The sequence below is a fragment of the Phaethon lepturus genome, unplaced genomic scaffold, assembly GCF_000687285.1.
Source record: "Phaethon lepturus isolate BGI_N335 unplaced genomic scaffold, ASM68728v1 scaffold368, whole genome shotgun sequence".
Lineage (NCBI taxonomy): Eukaryota > Metazoa > Chordata > Aves > Phaethontiformes > Phaethontidae > Phaethon > Phaethon lepturus.
Genome location: NW_010555258.1, coordinates 3,364 through 17,824, shown reverse-complemented (window position 1 = coordinate 17,824; position 14,461 = coordinate 3,364).

The following is a 14,461-nucleotide window of genomic DNA, read 5'->3' as shown; positions in this document are numbered from 1 at the left end:
GAGAGCTATGCTGAATATTAAGCAGGAATGTAAGACCTACATCTTACTTCCCCAAAATTATATTAGAGGGTGAAATATTACTATTTTGAAATGCTTGCCTGACTTTAAAATGTAAAGTCAAAGTTTGCCCTAGGAATAGTTATGAAGTCCCCTATCAAAAATCTGCTCCATGTGCCTTTAGCTTTTTCCTGTTACACAACATTTTTGCCTTCAGAAGTTTTACTAAGATGTAGATGCTTGAAACGCAGTTTACTTGAAAATTAAAGCCCACCCAAAACTTTGCCTTCAAAACAGTATCATTTTAAGCTGAAACACAAGAGTTGATGTCTAGCTTTAATGTAACACTACCGAACATTGAATACACAGTAACAATGCTTAACTTTTCAACTAGAGTTTTTTCCCCTTCATTATTTTCATCTCTTGCTGAATATTTCTTTGAAGTTACTGCATTTGGAATACAATATAAGTGGAGATAAATTTTGTTCCCTTGAATGTTAATGTAATAGAAACTATCATATCCTGACAAAATTAAGCCATGCTTCAACTACTCCTACTTGGGAACTGACTCAAAGGTAGAAATAAAATGTATTATTAGTTCAGATATGAGAAACAGTAAGAGAATTTATGCAGTCATCCATAACCTGAAAGAGTTCTTCTGACAAGCAAAGCTATTCAAGTTACTGGCGTGTGGTTGCCCAAAAAAGCACATCTCATGAAACATACCATCTGAAGCCTTCTTTGAAAAGACCTGCTGAATCTTGAGAACCAAATGAGGAAAGCACATCTTTGCAGACTGCTGTGACCAAGCAGAAATCAAGAACTTGCATACAGTTCTTGCATACACAGGCAAAAGAACATCTTTTTTTACAGCAACAATTAAATGATATAGTATGGTTTTAAAAAAAAAGAGAACAAGTATATTAGAAAGTGAAAGGAAATCAAGAACACTGCAATGCATTAAACACATGAGAAAGGCAAAGGAAACAAATCAAAGATCGGTGGCTGGTGGCTACTCTTAAATGGTTATCAGTTTATGAATCTTGCAATCTTGTAAAAGATAGTTTCTGTGTGTTCAGAAGTGAGCTAGAAGTATTTAATAACACTCATCTTAGACAATAACAGTGCTAGATTCAGAAAAGCAAGTCCTCTGCACAGATGTCAACTTAATCCCCACCTTTTAAAGGCTTAATGTTTGTAGATTATGTTCTTTACTTCTATAGATATCTGCATTTTACTACAGTTGTTTCCAGCAAATCAGCATTAATATACTTTTTTTGACTTAAGACTGATTTCAATTAGGCTAGGGTTTAAAAATTGTATCTGCAGTCCCACTGCCTTAGGATGCTTTGGTAAAAAAAGTGATGCTTGAACACCAACATTTACCCAAGTTTTGACTGAAAGATGGATCACCATATTTCTTGGGGTCATTCACAGTCTTTTCCAGTTAAAGTACTGGAGCACAACAATGTCATTTCCTATTGTTCATTCAGCTGCCCAGGAATCCCTATAACCATACAACAAGCTTGCCACAGTCAACCCAACTGAAAAAGTAATCCAAGTCTGTTTACAATCCTTGCCTCAATCACATTAGCTTTTGATAGACACCAAAAAAGAAAACACCCTTTCAAATTGTTCTCAAACACTATGTTGAGAAAGGAGAAGATCAACTGCTAGAGAAAGAAGAAAATTAATTTCTTTTATTTCTTCCTGTCACAGATATCCTCTTGGGGAAGGTTGTTTTACTTTTTTTTTTTTTAAATGGCAGTCTTAAAAGGAAAGACATTTGAGAAAGAAGTGTATCATCTCTGCCAGTATGTAATGAACTACTGTCCATGAGCAAAAATGTTAAAATAAGTACAGTTTCTGAATATCTCAAAAGGAGAAGTGGAAAAGCCAGAATGGAAATTCTTGCTCCCCTTCTCGTAATATATTAATGAAAAATTGGGGCAACCCAAACAACACAGAATGACATCCATTGTATCTTTAATTCTTTTGTGAATAGCAGACTACACTCTCCAAGGTTACCATGAGTATCCTCCAATGCTAAAAACTTACACAAAAAGAAGTAGTAGTTTTTTTCCAGACAAGGAGAGCCAGGGTAGGGAAATTCAAGGCTTTAGAAGTTGACCACACTCATCTGATTACACTTTTATGTACCTTAAGATTCTCGTTTGACTGTCCAAATCAAATGTTGCACAAACTGAATGCATAACGTATTCTCCCAGGAGTTCCCATTCCACAGAAACATGCCTTCTTCATCTAGAGAGTCTTATGTCCATGGTTTTTAAAACTGCTAGGGTTTGAAAAATGTCTGTTTTCCCTCTGAGGCAGCTCCTCTGCTTTCCCTTTCCCTCACATTCATTTCACCCTGTAGGAAAAATAACTATGGGTATAGTCAAGGGTCATGACACAGCGACAAAAAAATGCAGCATGAGAAACATAATGAAGCATAAGAGATCCAGACTCATCTCTTCTGCTCAGAGATTTGCAAACCCTTTCTTCTAATCTCAAGAAGATTCATTTCCATTTGGGCTGTATGTAGGATGAGAATGGCAAGCATACATTCTAGTTCAAATGAGAGTCCAGAAACAAAAGACCTTTAGTCTCTTGGCCACTTTGCAATCTTTTCACAAAGATTCAGCCATTCATCTCCTCATATTGCTTGCCCTGATGACTTAAAATGATATAATAAGAAACTATGGGAAAAGTTTCTCTAGCACTTCAAACAACCTCTGCAATTTAACATCTCGAAACAGAATGAGGACATTTAATTCACCACTGACCAGTGGCCTTAGCATAATGAACTGCCCCTCACCCATCCAGAAGGCACTGATTTTCCCAGTCAGCACACCTGACATACATCCAGTAAGTGTACCTCAAAATGCATCTCTAGCTCTTGGTTGCTGGAATTCTGCAAGGCAAATCCCCTGAAGCAAGCCAAAATGGATTCATCGTGGGTAGGACAGCAGAAAGCACTTTAGAACTACTTGCAGATAATAGAAAATGTTTTCAAGTAAGTCATGTTGCTTCTCAGAGGTGTGCCACTAATGGAAATGAAAATTATAAAAGCCTGCTTGTAAACTTTAGAGTGAGATCATGAAGTAGCTAAATTGCTGCAGCACTGTGGCACACCTGTTTCAATTAAAGCAGTTATCCTAAAGCATGGGACATTCCTGCCATCACTGTAACAGCCAGCAGAGCAGCTACACGTCTATTCTCAAATGCCTTTTTAACTAGCATGTGTTAAGAACGTTTTCATAGTTTATGTACCTTCTGTCACTAATTGCTAAGTTGTGTGTGAAAACAAATACTTGCTCTATCTGCATAAAATCAAGCCTTATGTCTTCATCTTTCTTCTCACTAAGCTCAGTGAGGTCTGGAGTGGGCAAAATGAGATTCTACAGAGAGGAACAATTTTCCTACAAATGGGATGAGTTTAGGCTTGACCTTGTGGGCTTTTTCTGTAAAGAAATTCCATTGACCTTTCCACCATATGGACCTGACCCAGGCAGACTAGAAAGACACCTGACAAAGCTAACATTATGCCCAAAAAGCTTTTTCTCCTGAAGAGTGATATGGCCTTATTCTCTGGTTTAGGCCTCTCTCACTGATCTGTCCTGTGAACACATACACAAGCGTAATGATTATCACAGCATCTTTTCCCGTTGAGGCCTTGTCCATCCATGGCTGAATACCTACTGATGGACAGGTGCTCTCATTTCTCATGAGCAAGACTATGCACAAACATGGGATATAGAGGTCAGAACTCAATTCTCTTCTTCAAGATACACATGGTTCTCCTTTATCATCACTGCAATGAGGCAAAACTTTGTGTCATTACAGTCACTTCCTTGAGGGCAAATTGCACCTTTGGTAGATTTTAGCAGAATATAGTCAGGTAATTCAGAAATGCTTTAGACATTAACAAATCACGAGGAGAAAAATAAACTATAATGACAGTCTAAAGAGCACTACTTTTTTGATTGCTAGGGAACAAGTCTTCAAGGTCACACAAAAACCTGAATAACCTGTATCAAGTTTGCATTAACTGATCCTATTGCTACTAGAAACAACCACTACCTGAAGCTTTCCCTTACACTACATATAACTACACTACTACTATAACTATATAGTAGTATTTATGTATATGTATATATGTTTTATAGTAAACATGAAACATTTAAAAAAAATTCTATTTCAAAATTTCACTGTTACGGTAAACCAAAGCGTCCTTTTATTTATTTAAAAAAAAGAAATACTGCCAGTGTTTCTCCCATCAGGTTCTCTCTAGATGTGACCATCCTGGCTTACCCCAGGGATTTTTAGATTTATGATCACATCTAAACTCTGCTCATTTAAACTCAACTTCTTTGCTTTTTTCTCTGCCATCTTTGCTTTCATTGTTACTTCAGTTTCTTGCAAATTCTTATCTCTAATTCCTTTGAAATAAGAAACAGAGAATGGAAAACACCTTCTGCAGATATTAATTAGTGCTAGGGAAAACAGTCTTATGAAACCTAGTACATTTACCTCTATCACAAGAGAACACTTCTCAAACTGGTGCATATACAAAATGGAAAGTGCTGATCTTGCAAGCAATAACATTTTGGGCAAGTTGCTGTGGTTCCAGCTGCTGTGATCTGGGGAGGTCACACAGTAGCCCTGCTGTGTCAAACACAAGGAAGAGGTCTTATACCTTAAGTAGTGCAATTTGTACTCCAGGGATTTGGCAGACACTGATCATGAGACAATCACCATTATATGACAATGTTTTTCAATAAATATCACTTATTGCAATTTCTGTTCACAGAGATTTCTGTGTTCCTTGCATTTGTAACATGGTCATATACACTGAATTAACCATAGATGACATCCCAACAGTTCCTAAGTTACAGATTATCATTGACACAAGAAATCTGTCTGGTAGAACACTCTTAGAGCAGTCACAGAATCACAGAATCTTTCGGGTTGGAAGGGATCTTTAAAGATCACCTAGTCCAAGCCCCTACCATGGGCAGGGACATCTTTCACTAGATGAGGTTGCTCAAAGCCCCAGTCCAGCTTGACCTGGAACACTTCCAATGACGATGCATCCACAACTTCTCTATGCAACCTGTTCCAGTGTCTCAACAATGCTTCTTTAGGTTTCTAAAACTATTATGTTTCCTTTGCCACATATCCAGGGAGAGCTCCTGACACCCCATAGATCAAATGGCTTGACCTTCTCCTGCTTTTGCAGGCTGGTTTTAAATCCATTTTTATGCATCTCATTTACTTCAGCTTTCATTCAGAAATTAAAGGAAGTGAGAGAAGCAGTTTCTATTTGATGTATAACACGTCTAAGCTATGAGGCTGTAGAAGAAGGTGTCCTCTGGTTTCAGCTCATTTCTTTTGTCCCTTTCTGACAAATACATGACAGTCACCAAAAAAAACCCCAAACAACAATAACAAAAACTCATGACAAATCTCTAATCAGTGTTGGACAAACACTTTATATTTTTGTGTTGACCTTTTTAACAGTGTTCATGCTAATGATGCACACAGAAGGAAGTAAATGAAGTAGAAAATCATTACATAAATGTGTAGCTTCACAAAATGAGCAGTGACAGAACTAACAGTGAGTTAGATACCAAGTTAAACAAAACATTTAACAGCCTCAGTAGAAAGTGGTCTTCTCTGTATTAAGCCCACCTCAGCTTCCTCTCTACTGCCTTAAGACAAAGATTCTAGACACTAGCTGTGTAACAAACTACTTTTATTTCTGCCCATCAGACAGAAAGAAATTGAGTTAGTCACAAGTGCAAGCCTGCCTTTGCACAATTCACCCATAGGTTTGCAAAATCAACTGCAATGCCCAAATACCATTAAAGCTTATATGAGATGCAAAAGACATTTTCCAATAAATGCACCTCCTCAGTATGTTTAGCACATGCAATTATCCCTCCCCCCTTCAAAATATAAATTCTCGAATGATTACCAGTCCTAAAACAGGATCAAATTGGAGAGTTACCTGGGTTTCAATTTTGGGTCCTCCTCTAGTAAATAGCCCTCACAGAAAGGTTTAATATAACTACTCCTGTCTTTGACCAAATGGGTTGCTTCCTGAAAATGAACCAATTGAAAGTTCTGTATGTTCAGGTTCTTACAAACATATTCACCATACCATACATAGAATAGAAAGTGAAAACAAAAACAAGTCCTTCTTGAATAATTCCTGAGACCAAATTAAAACTTACCTCACTACAGTCAGAGAACCTGTCTAGTTCAAATATAGTAAAACTGAGAAGCTTGAAGGGGACAGGACAGGACCAAGGAATTATGAAGTATCCTGCTTTTTACGTGATCAAGCCCCTCATTGTTTGACCAAATCTATATAACCAAATTTTTACTTTCTTCTTGAATATCCAGATAAAGAAAAATCTTAAAACAAAACAGGCGGATGCTGTCATAGGTCTATCACTATCATCTTTGTACATACATTTTTTTAGCATCTAATCTAAGACTCCTCAAGGTACCACAGTTTAACATGCTACCACATGCCAGCTGCTCAGCAATAACTGTTCACATGTTTGGTATAGATATGAAATAGAATGTGCAGTCTTACATTTCCTCCTCTGATGCCTATACTGCCCATGCTCCATCTTCCATTTGCTGTAAATTACTGCTATCACTGCACAAACATCTTAAAAACATACCAAAAAACCTCACTGGTGCCAGAACGGGCAGTCCTACACATCTCTACTATATAGTTGCTTATACCCATCATGGCAACTTATTTTTTTATTTGCCACTTTGATCAACTCCCCAGCCTGCTTTGCCTTGCAGTTGCCTAGACAATTCCGTTGACAAAAGTGAAAATGAAGCATGGGATAAATCCAGGCCTCTGAAGTTAAAGGGAGGAGAAGATTGCCACTTGCAGCAACAGCTATGGCTTAGAGTCAACATTAATATTCAGTTAAGATCAGGAGTATATTTTTACATCAAATCATCTGATTGTCCTCACTTACCGGGCTTTGCTTCACCTTACCCTGGAGCATATAAACTGCATGCCTTTCAGATGAAACTAAAGCAGAACATGTGCTTCAGAATCACACCTAATGTGTGCCACCTGCTAATGCCACAGGACCAGACTAAGAGCAAGTTCAAAATGAGCTCCCTTCACTGTACCCTGCATGGCCCTCAGGTCCTAAGCACCTACTGCTGGCCTCTACAAATCCCCTTCTGTAGGGAGCACTATTTACCAGTGTGGAAGTAGCCTTACAGCATCTGGCAAACTAAGTCCTGAGAGTGCTCACTGACTTGCCCATGGCCACTCAATGCTAAACTGCAGTAAGGTGAGTGCACACCTGAGCTCCCACTCATTCTTGCACACTTGTACCAAAGCAGGTTCCTCAAGTGACACTTTTGCACATAGCCACTTTCACTGAATTCACAGCTGGTACAGACTGCAATGCCACATGGTCCTGTAGTATCTAATGCACTTATAGGTACCTGGATTGGCTAATTAGGACTACAACAAAATGAAAATACTTAAATGCTTATTACAACACTAAAATTCAGTGAACAAGACTTTAATATACTAAGAATGGAAATATCCAGAAAGAAAACAACATGTTCAGGAGTAATTTTCAAAAAATGACAGTTGCTTAAACCTCTTCTGAAACTTCTCATCAATCCAATCTTCCAGCAAGAAACATAAACCTATAAAAAGAAAGGAATTTAAGTTTGGAAACATACCTCCAAAGACTCTTACTGTTTCAATGAAGACTTATATTCTGAACTATCATTTATTCAGTACTGGATTGTTTCAGGCAAGCCTTTTTTTTTTTTTGGTTAGATGAGTGTGAAAACTTTGCTCTTTTCAGTGTACTAAACAAAACAGACTGTTTTGGGGAGAGTATGTACATTTTGGCAATTTAAATTTTACAGTGCTCATCTGTGATGTAATTTTGGTGAGAGAAATAAAATAGTATAATTGACTTTTGTAATATTTTAAATATGGTTAACGCTCAAGCCTTGATTTCTGATAAAAAGGACTAGCTTTTCACACAAGTCTCCAAAACGTTAAATCCATTGAATGAGCTGTCACAGCTTCAAAGGGTAGTTCTGCTTTTTTATGATGTTATTTAAGGCATGTTTTAAAGAAGAGGTTGTGTACAAAATGAATAATAATGATTATTATACATATCATCCACAATGAACAGTATGGACTTAGCATGCAGGAGTACAAAATTTATGGTATGCACTACCTACTTGTAAGCTAAAATACAGGAATATGGATGGCCATTTTAATGAATTCTATAAATTTCAGTGTTGAAATACAGGCTGCAAGTTTGCCAATGAAACAGAACCATTTTTAAACTCTTGTAGAAAACAATTGACAAGAGCTTGGCAAGAGCACTACAACAAAATTAAAAAATGAAACTGTCCTGAATGTACCCAGTAAGCAGAAAATACTTCTGTTTCCAAACTGATAAATATAGGATCTACCTTAAACTTTCACAGAAAATATCTTTTCTCCAACTCAATCATTATAGACTCTGTTCCATGTATTCAAGGCCAAATTAGATTTGGCTGCCTCTAAAATGGTTAATCTTGAACAGGGAACAGAATTGGTAAGGGAGAGAAACAAATTTGGAAGTTTTGATGGTGTTACAAAAACAGAATGCAAGTAAGAAAACCTTAAGTTTTGATTAAAAACACTGGCAAAATTTCCTCTGATAGCATGCAGCAGCAGGGCTTCATTGATTAAATAGAGCTATTCTGACACACACTAGCCCGGGAATTGGCCTTACATTTTTACAGAGAGAATGTCTATAGCAACTGGAGATTCAGTGAAATGCTCTAGTAACAGACATCTTGGGGGTGGAGGAAAAAGGTGTATTGAGTTTTCCGCGTTTTTATTGGATTTTCTAGGTAATATCAAACATCCTTTCCGAGCAAGACCTTTTCTATTATTTGATTCAATCTTTATTAAATTTTCTAGTAACATAGCCCTACCTTTTAAAAATACTATTTAAAAGATTCAGATAAATTTTACATGTAAATTACCTTTAGATATTAAAAGTAAGATTAAGCTGCTAGATATTACTTTCTGGACATAGCTAAAATGATTTAGACACTCAGAAAGATGTTGTGTGGTCTATCTGGTTTACTTAAAGGCCTAATCAACTTGCTTTGATGCAAACAAGAATTGAGACTTATAAGTTACATCGATTGTTTATTTCAGTTCCCTTGAGCAAACAAAAGGCCTTTCAGAAATAATGATGATCAAATAGTCATTTTTCAGAGCACTCTGTTTGTTTGGTTTTGTTTTTAGTCAGATCCCAAGTTGCAAATATGTTAGATCTGACTGAGCCAGCCTCTCTTTAAATGCTTAGCTAAACTGAGTTTGTAATGGGAAGAAGTTGTTCTAGGTAGACACAGTCTACTTGTACACTGTTAACTCTGCTGGCCACCTTTTTAGGATTTTTCAGACATATGCTCAAGCACACACTCCTGGCTAGTATTACACACCTATCAGTCATATTACGTGAATATATGTGAATGATGTGAATGAATTATGTAAATGCTATTACATATCAATGAATTATGTGAATGCTATTACAAGCACTTCAGAAAAAACATAGTTAACAAAACCTTAGAGAAATCATTACATGATCAAAGATTTTACACTGAATACTGCATATCTACCAGCTTCCCATTGTATTTCATATTTTTAAAATGAAGCTAATCAAAGTCATAAGATACCTGTGTTTTGCTGTTTGTATGGTTTTTGTTAACTAAAAAAAAAAAGATTTCTGTCAGTCATGCATATTATAGTTTAAGAAAGAGCAAGTGCCCAGATCTTTTCAGTCACATAAATCTTAATAAATCAGAGGAACACCACAATTGTGGCTACTGATAAAAGTACTGCTTGTTTTCATTTAGTGCCCACTATCACTTTAGCATTAAACTGCTTTGAAGCCTGTACTGTATTTAACCTTTCATTGCTACAGAAGACACTACCATTATTTAAGATGGGGGCTTTTATTTTCAGTCCTCAAATGGCTTTAAATTGTCCTTGTTCAATTCGTTCCACATATACTATATTTTTTCTTTCAGCTACTTAGACTGTGTTTCATGAATAAATGAAAATTATGCCCAATAGAAGGGTGCATTATATGAAAATATATATTCTATTTAATTTCTTAGAAGGTCAATTCATAAATGCCATTCCATACATTTTTCTATTTTTCAAAAAGCTTCTAGAATTTTTCATGTTTTCCATTAGAAAATAAATGCTTACTATTTCAATTGTACCTCTAATCTGATATTAAAAAAACAAAAAATCCACCATTTTTTACTACAGTAAGCAAACTTGAATTATTTATTCTTCATTTATTTAACATTCCCCCCGTGCCACAAAGAACAACTAAAAAACCAGTAATATTCGTTGTTTTTTTTTAGTTTGGAAGAAAGTATAGTAATAAATAGCAAGTGAAAATATCATTACTTCATTACATTTGGACAGGAAAATAGCTTGCTTTGAGAGACAGAACACATGCATACCCCCAACAATGTGAAACTTGGAGGGTAAAGTATGTTAAGGCATGAACTGGACTGTATGTGTATTCTCACATGAAGACTTGAATGCATTAGAAAGCCTTTGACAGGATCTCAGTCAGGTTTGGGGGGTGGAATGTTCTTTATCTTTTAGTCTGACTTATTTTTGTTTCTTTTAAGAAGATTCTTTTGTCTGGTTAATACAGTATGTCTAGAGTAGGGGATCTAGAATCAGGCTCCTAGACCCAGTTGCACTATTCAGTTGCACCTTAACTTGGTGTCAGGACAAAACCTGGGCATCCATGAAAACCTCTCTTTCTTCCCACCTCTGATGTTGGTTTCCATAGAAAGGAAACCCAAGAATGCGGGTGAGAAGCTGGACAGAAGCTCAGGTACACTTCAGCAGAAAGACCAGACAGCCATAAAAGCCGCTTGGCTGATGAGGTGGATGTTTTCCATGTGGCTTTAAGAGGTTTTGCTCAGGAGAGTAAGATGGAGAACCTTACAAGAATTCAGTCTCCTCATTCCTCTCACATTCTTTACCCCAAACTCATGCAAAATCAGGAAACTGCTAGAGCGTGTTTCACAAAGGCAAAGAGAAGAACAAGAAATGCGTGCAGGAGCTATGGATTTCAGAGGTAGAGGAACAAGAGTTTCCTTGTAAGATGAAGGAATTAAGAAATGAAGACACCTACTAGGATATTCTAGAGGAAAAGGGTGGAGCAAGGGCAGGAGGAGACTTTTGCAGTGCTGTTTTTCAGCTATTAAAACCTTCAAGATTCAGCAACTCACTTGAATTAAGTTTATCAGTAGGTACAAAGGGAAAAATACGGAACGTGACAAAGGTACTGCATTTCAGTTTCATAGTCTTACATGACTTGTCGCTAGTTCTTAAACAGAAGCAACAGCAGTTATGAAAAACCCTGTTTCCCTTCTCTAAAGAATACCCTTAGGTACATACATACACACTTTTATACAAACATCACACTTACTACATGCAAAGGAAATACTTAAAATGCCAACAGATGACCAATGAAGTTTTACCAATTTTTCCACCTATTTTTTGGCTTGTTTTTCTTTTTTTATTTCCCAATTTTAGTGTTGTATTTGTCAATAAAAACAATGAAATATTGCAGTATGAATCTGTACTTGACACAAACACAGATCTCAGCTAAAGAAATAAAAATATGGAGTACTACATCAAGACAGCTGGATATGCTAGAGACAGCATCTCCAAGAAAATCCCACTACTCTTAAGATCTGTTTTGAGGAACAGATGTGTGTTCACTCCACTGTGAAGGTGGAACATATGCTTATAAAACCAACTCCTTTTTCTCATCTCAGCATACTCTAAGAGCTTCTCTGGACAGGAAAGCTAAGCCCTGCACTGCACATTGCAAACCACCACTGTGTCAAAATTCTGCACAGATGCTCAGAAAGACTGCAAAAAGTTGAATAGTCTTTGAAATTATTGTTTTCAGTTAAAAGGAAAGATTACTATTTTATTACTACTACTACTAGGATATCTCCATGGTAATTCTTTTTTTTTTTTTTTTACTTAGAGAGACAAGGGCCTTGGGTTTGTATCATTAAGACGCTCGTATCTTGGGTATCATTCCTAGTTTTTGGTGTCATTCGTGGACAAGCTGTTTAATTTAGGACATCTTACTATCTTTCTTCTTTTTTAAAAATACTACCATAGTCTAAAAGCGAGTCATTCAACACCAAGATAACATAACAAGTTTCAATGAATTACCATAAATACTGAAAAGAACAAAATCCTTCCGTTCATCATCCTACCCAAAGGAATTCTTATTTCTAGGACTGTCATTCTTTCTCTAGATTTAGTTGTGGATCTATCTGCACAGCAAAGAACTGCTGTATGAAGACTTACCTTTTGCTTTTTTTCACACTATTACAGCACCCTGAATATTTGACTCTTTCAGCTCTCACCTGAATTATGTTTTATTTGCTTAAAACAGTGTGGGACCTGTAATCAAGTGTATTCACAATTTTTGCTCTGATCTGATAAAAGACACAAATGCGTCCTCTACACGCGCGTGAACATTAACAATCTTTTTCCAGCATTATACATACAAATAAGAGAGATACCACTTTAACAACCATGTTCAAGTCAATTTTATAAACACACAGCAGAAGCAAGTCATGACAAATATGGAAATAAATGTATTTTTATCCTTGTAATGTTTTGTTTCCACACCAGTTGAAAGATACTGCCCTGAAAGTTCTCATGCACCTGATCAGTTAACATTTCAGTTTGCTGCAGACCTGCATATTTTCAGTATCTGCATTACCCATCCAAGACTTGACTTTAAAAAGATTAAGTAGTCACAATTCCACTTGTGGTAAAGCATAACAGCAATTCCCAAGCATTTTGAAGAGAAACCCTCAAGTATTTCAAGGAAGGTAAACAAACAGGCTCTTAAAAAACATGTGGACATTTCAAAAAAATCTATCCATGAGCTGCCTGTCCCAAATTTCCACAAAAGCTCATCTCCTAATAATAATGGGAACTACTTGGCACTATAAGCTTGTGAAAAATCTTGGCATCTTTTTTAAAAACACCTGTCATTTACTTATATTTTTGATACTATCTACATGACCAAAAGGAAGGAAGAAGGAAGTTTGCTTTCCTTCTCTAATTGCAGTATACATTACTGTGTAGTTCAAGGTTTGAACGCTCTGAATCAATGCTCAGATGGTATACCAAAAACACAGTTCTCTGATGAAAGTAGTAACTGAGTATGGCTGCATGCTGATATTCCAAGTAGACTATACTCAAGCAGTAACTGTATTTCCTAAAGGTATGTTGTGAATTTTCATTTATCATAAATGTGATTTCAAGATATTGCTAAAGTAAGTTGTACTTAATGTTGTAAATTTGGTTTTAATAGTATTTAATATTTGGCAATAACAAAGAGTCATTAGTTGGCAAATGGTCATATAATAAAAATGACTGCTCATCACCCCTAAGCTTACAAGCAGCAGTAAACCATAGCCACAAACTGTAGCTATTTATAAATACCTGTATAAAGTTTCAATTCACTTACTAAGCACATGATCTGAAAGCAAAAGGGTGCTTTCCAAACTCAGCTATACCTCTGCTTGAACTATCTCAATGTCAAACATGTGCAAACCTTAACTTATTCAACTGTACACAAAGACTCACAGAAATATTGAACAACAAAATAATGATGTGACTGCTTAAGACTAGTTTGCTTTAACCGTCAGGCTGCGATAGCATAAATTATATTCTGTGGCTTAATAAAAAGCCTTGCTTTCTTACTATGCAGGGAGCCAATGAACACTAAGTAATCATAATCATCAATATTATCACATAAACTAGATCCCAGTTTAAAATTTAGATCTTGGTATTTGTGACTCTCATATTCACAGCAGTTTCAAAATGCCTAAATATCTAAAATACCATTCCAAACTCATCACTACTTTCGTTTTCATTTTCGTTTAATACAACCTATCTGTTTATCATAGATCATGTTGTAATAGTCTCACTTTAATTTACACAAAAGGCTAGGGCAACTTTATTTTTTTAATGATAGCCAGAAATGACTGGACCTCCCAGGAGGATATAATTATATCACAAGCTCCTGCTGCTGTTTGCATTGTGGCACTTAGGGTTATTAGAGGAGTTATGTAGCGTGCTTGAAACATTCTTTATTACCTACAAGCAAATAAAGGAGTATATAAGCTAGCCAAATGCTCAAAGACCAGCTTCAAGAGATACACAAACAAGAATACAGTGACACTGTGGTTCTTGAGTCCCTGGCCACAAATGTTTTTCTTTTCAGAAACTGAGATCACTGCTCTTTCTTCCACCTCTATTGTGGCACCAGAGATACAATTTTTTTCAAATGTTGGTGGTCAATTGCTTGCA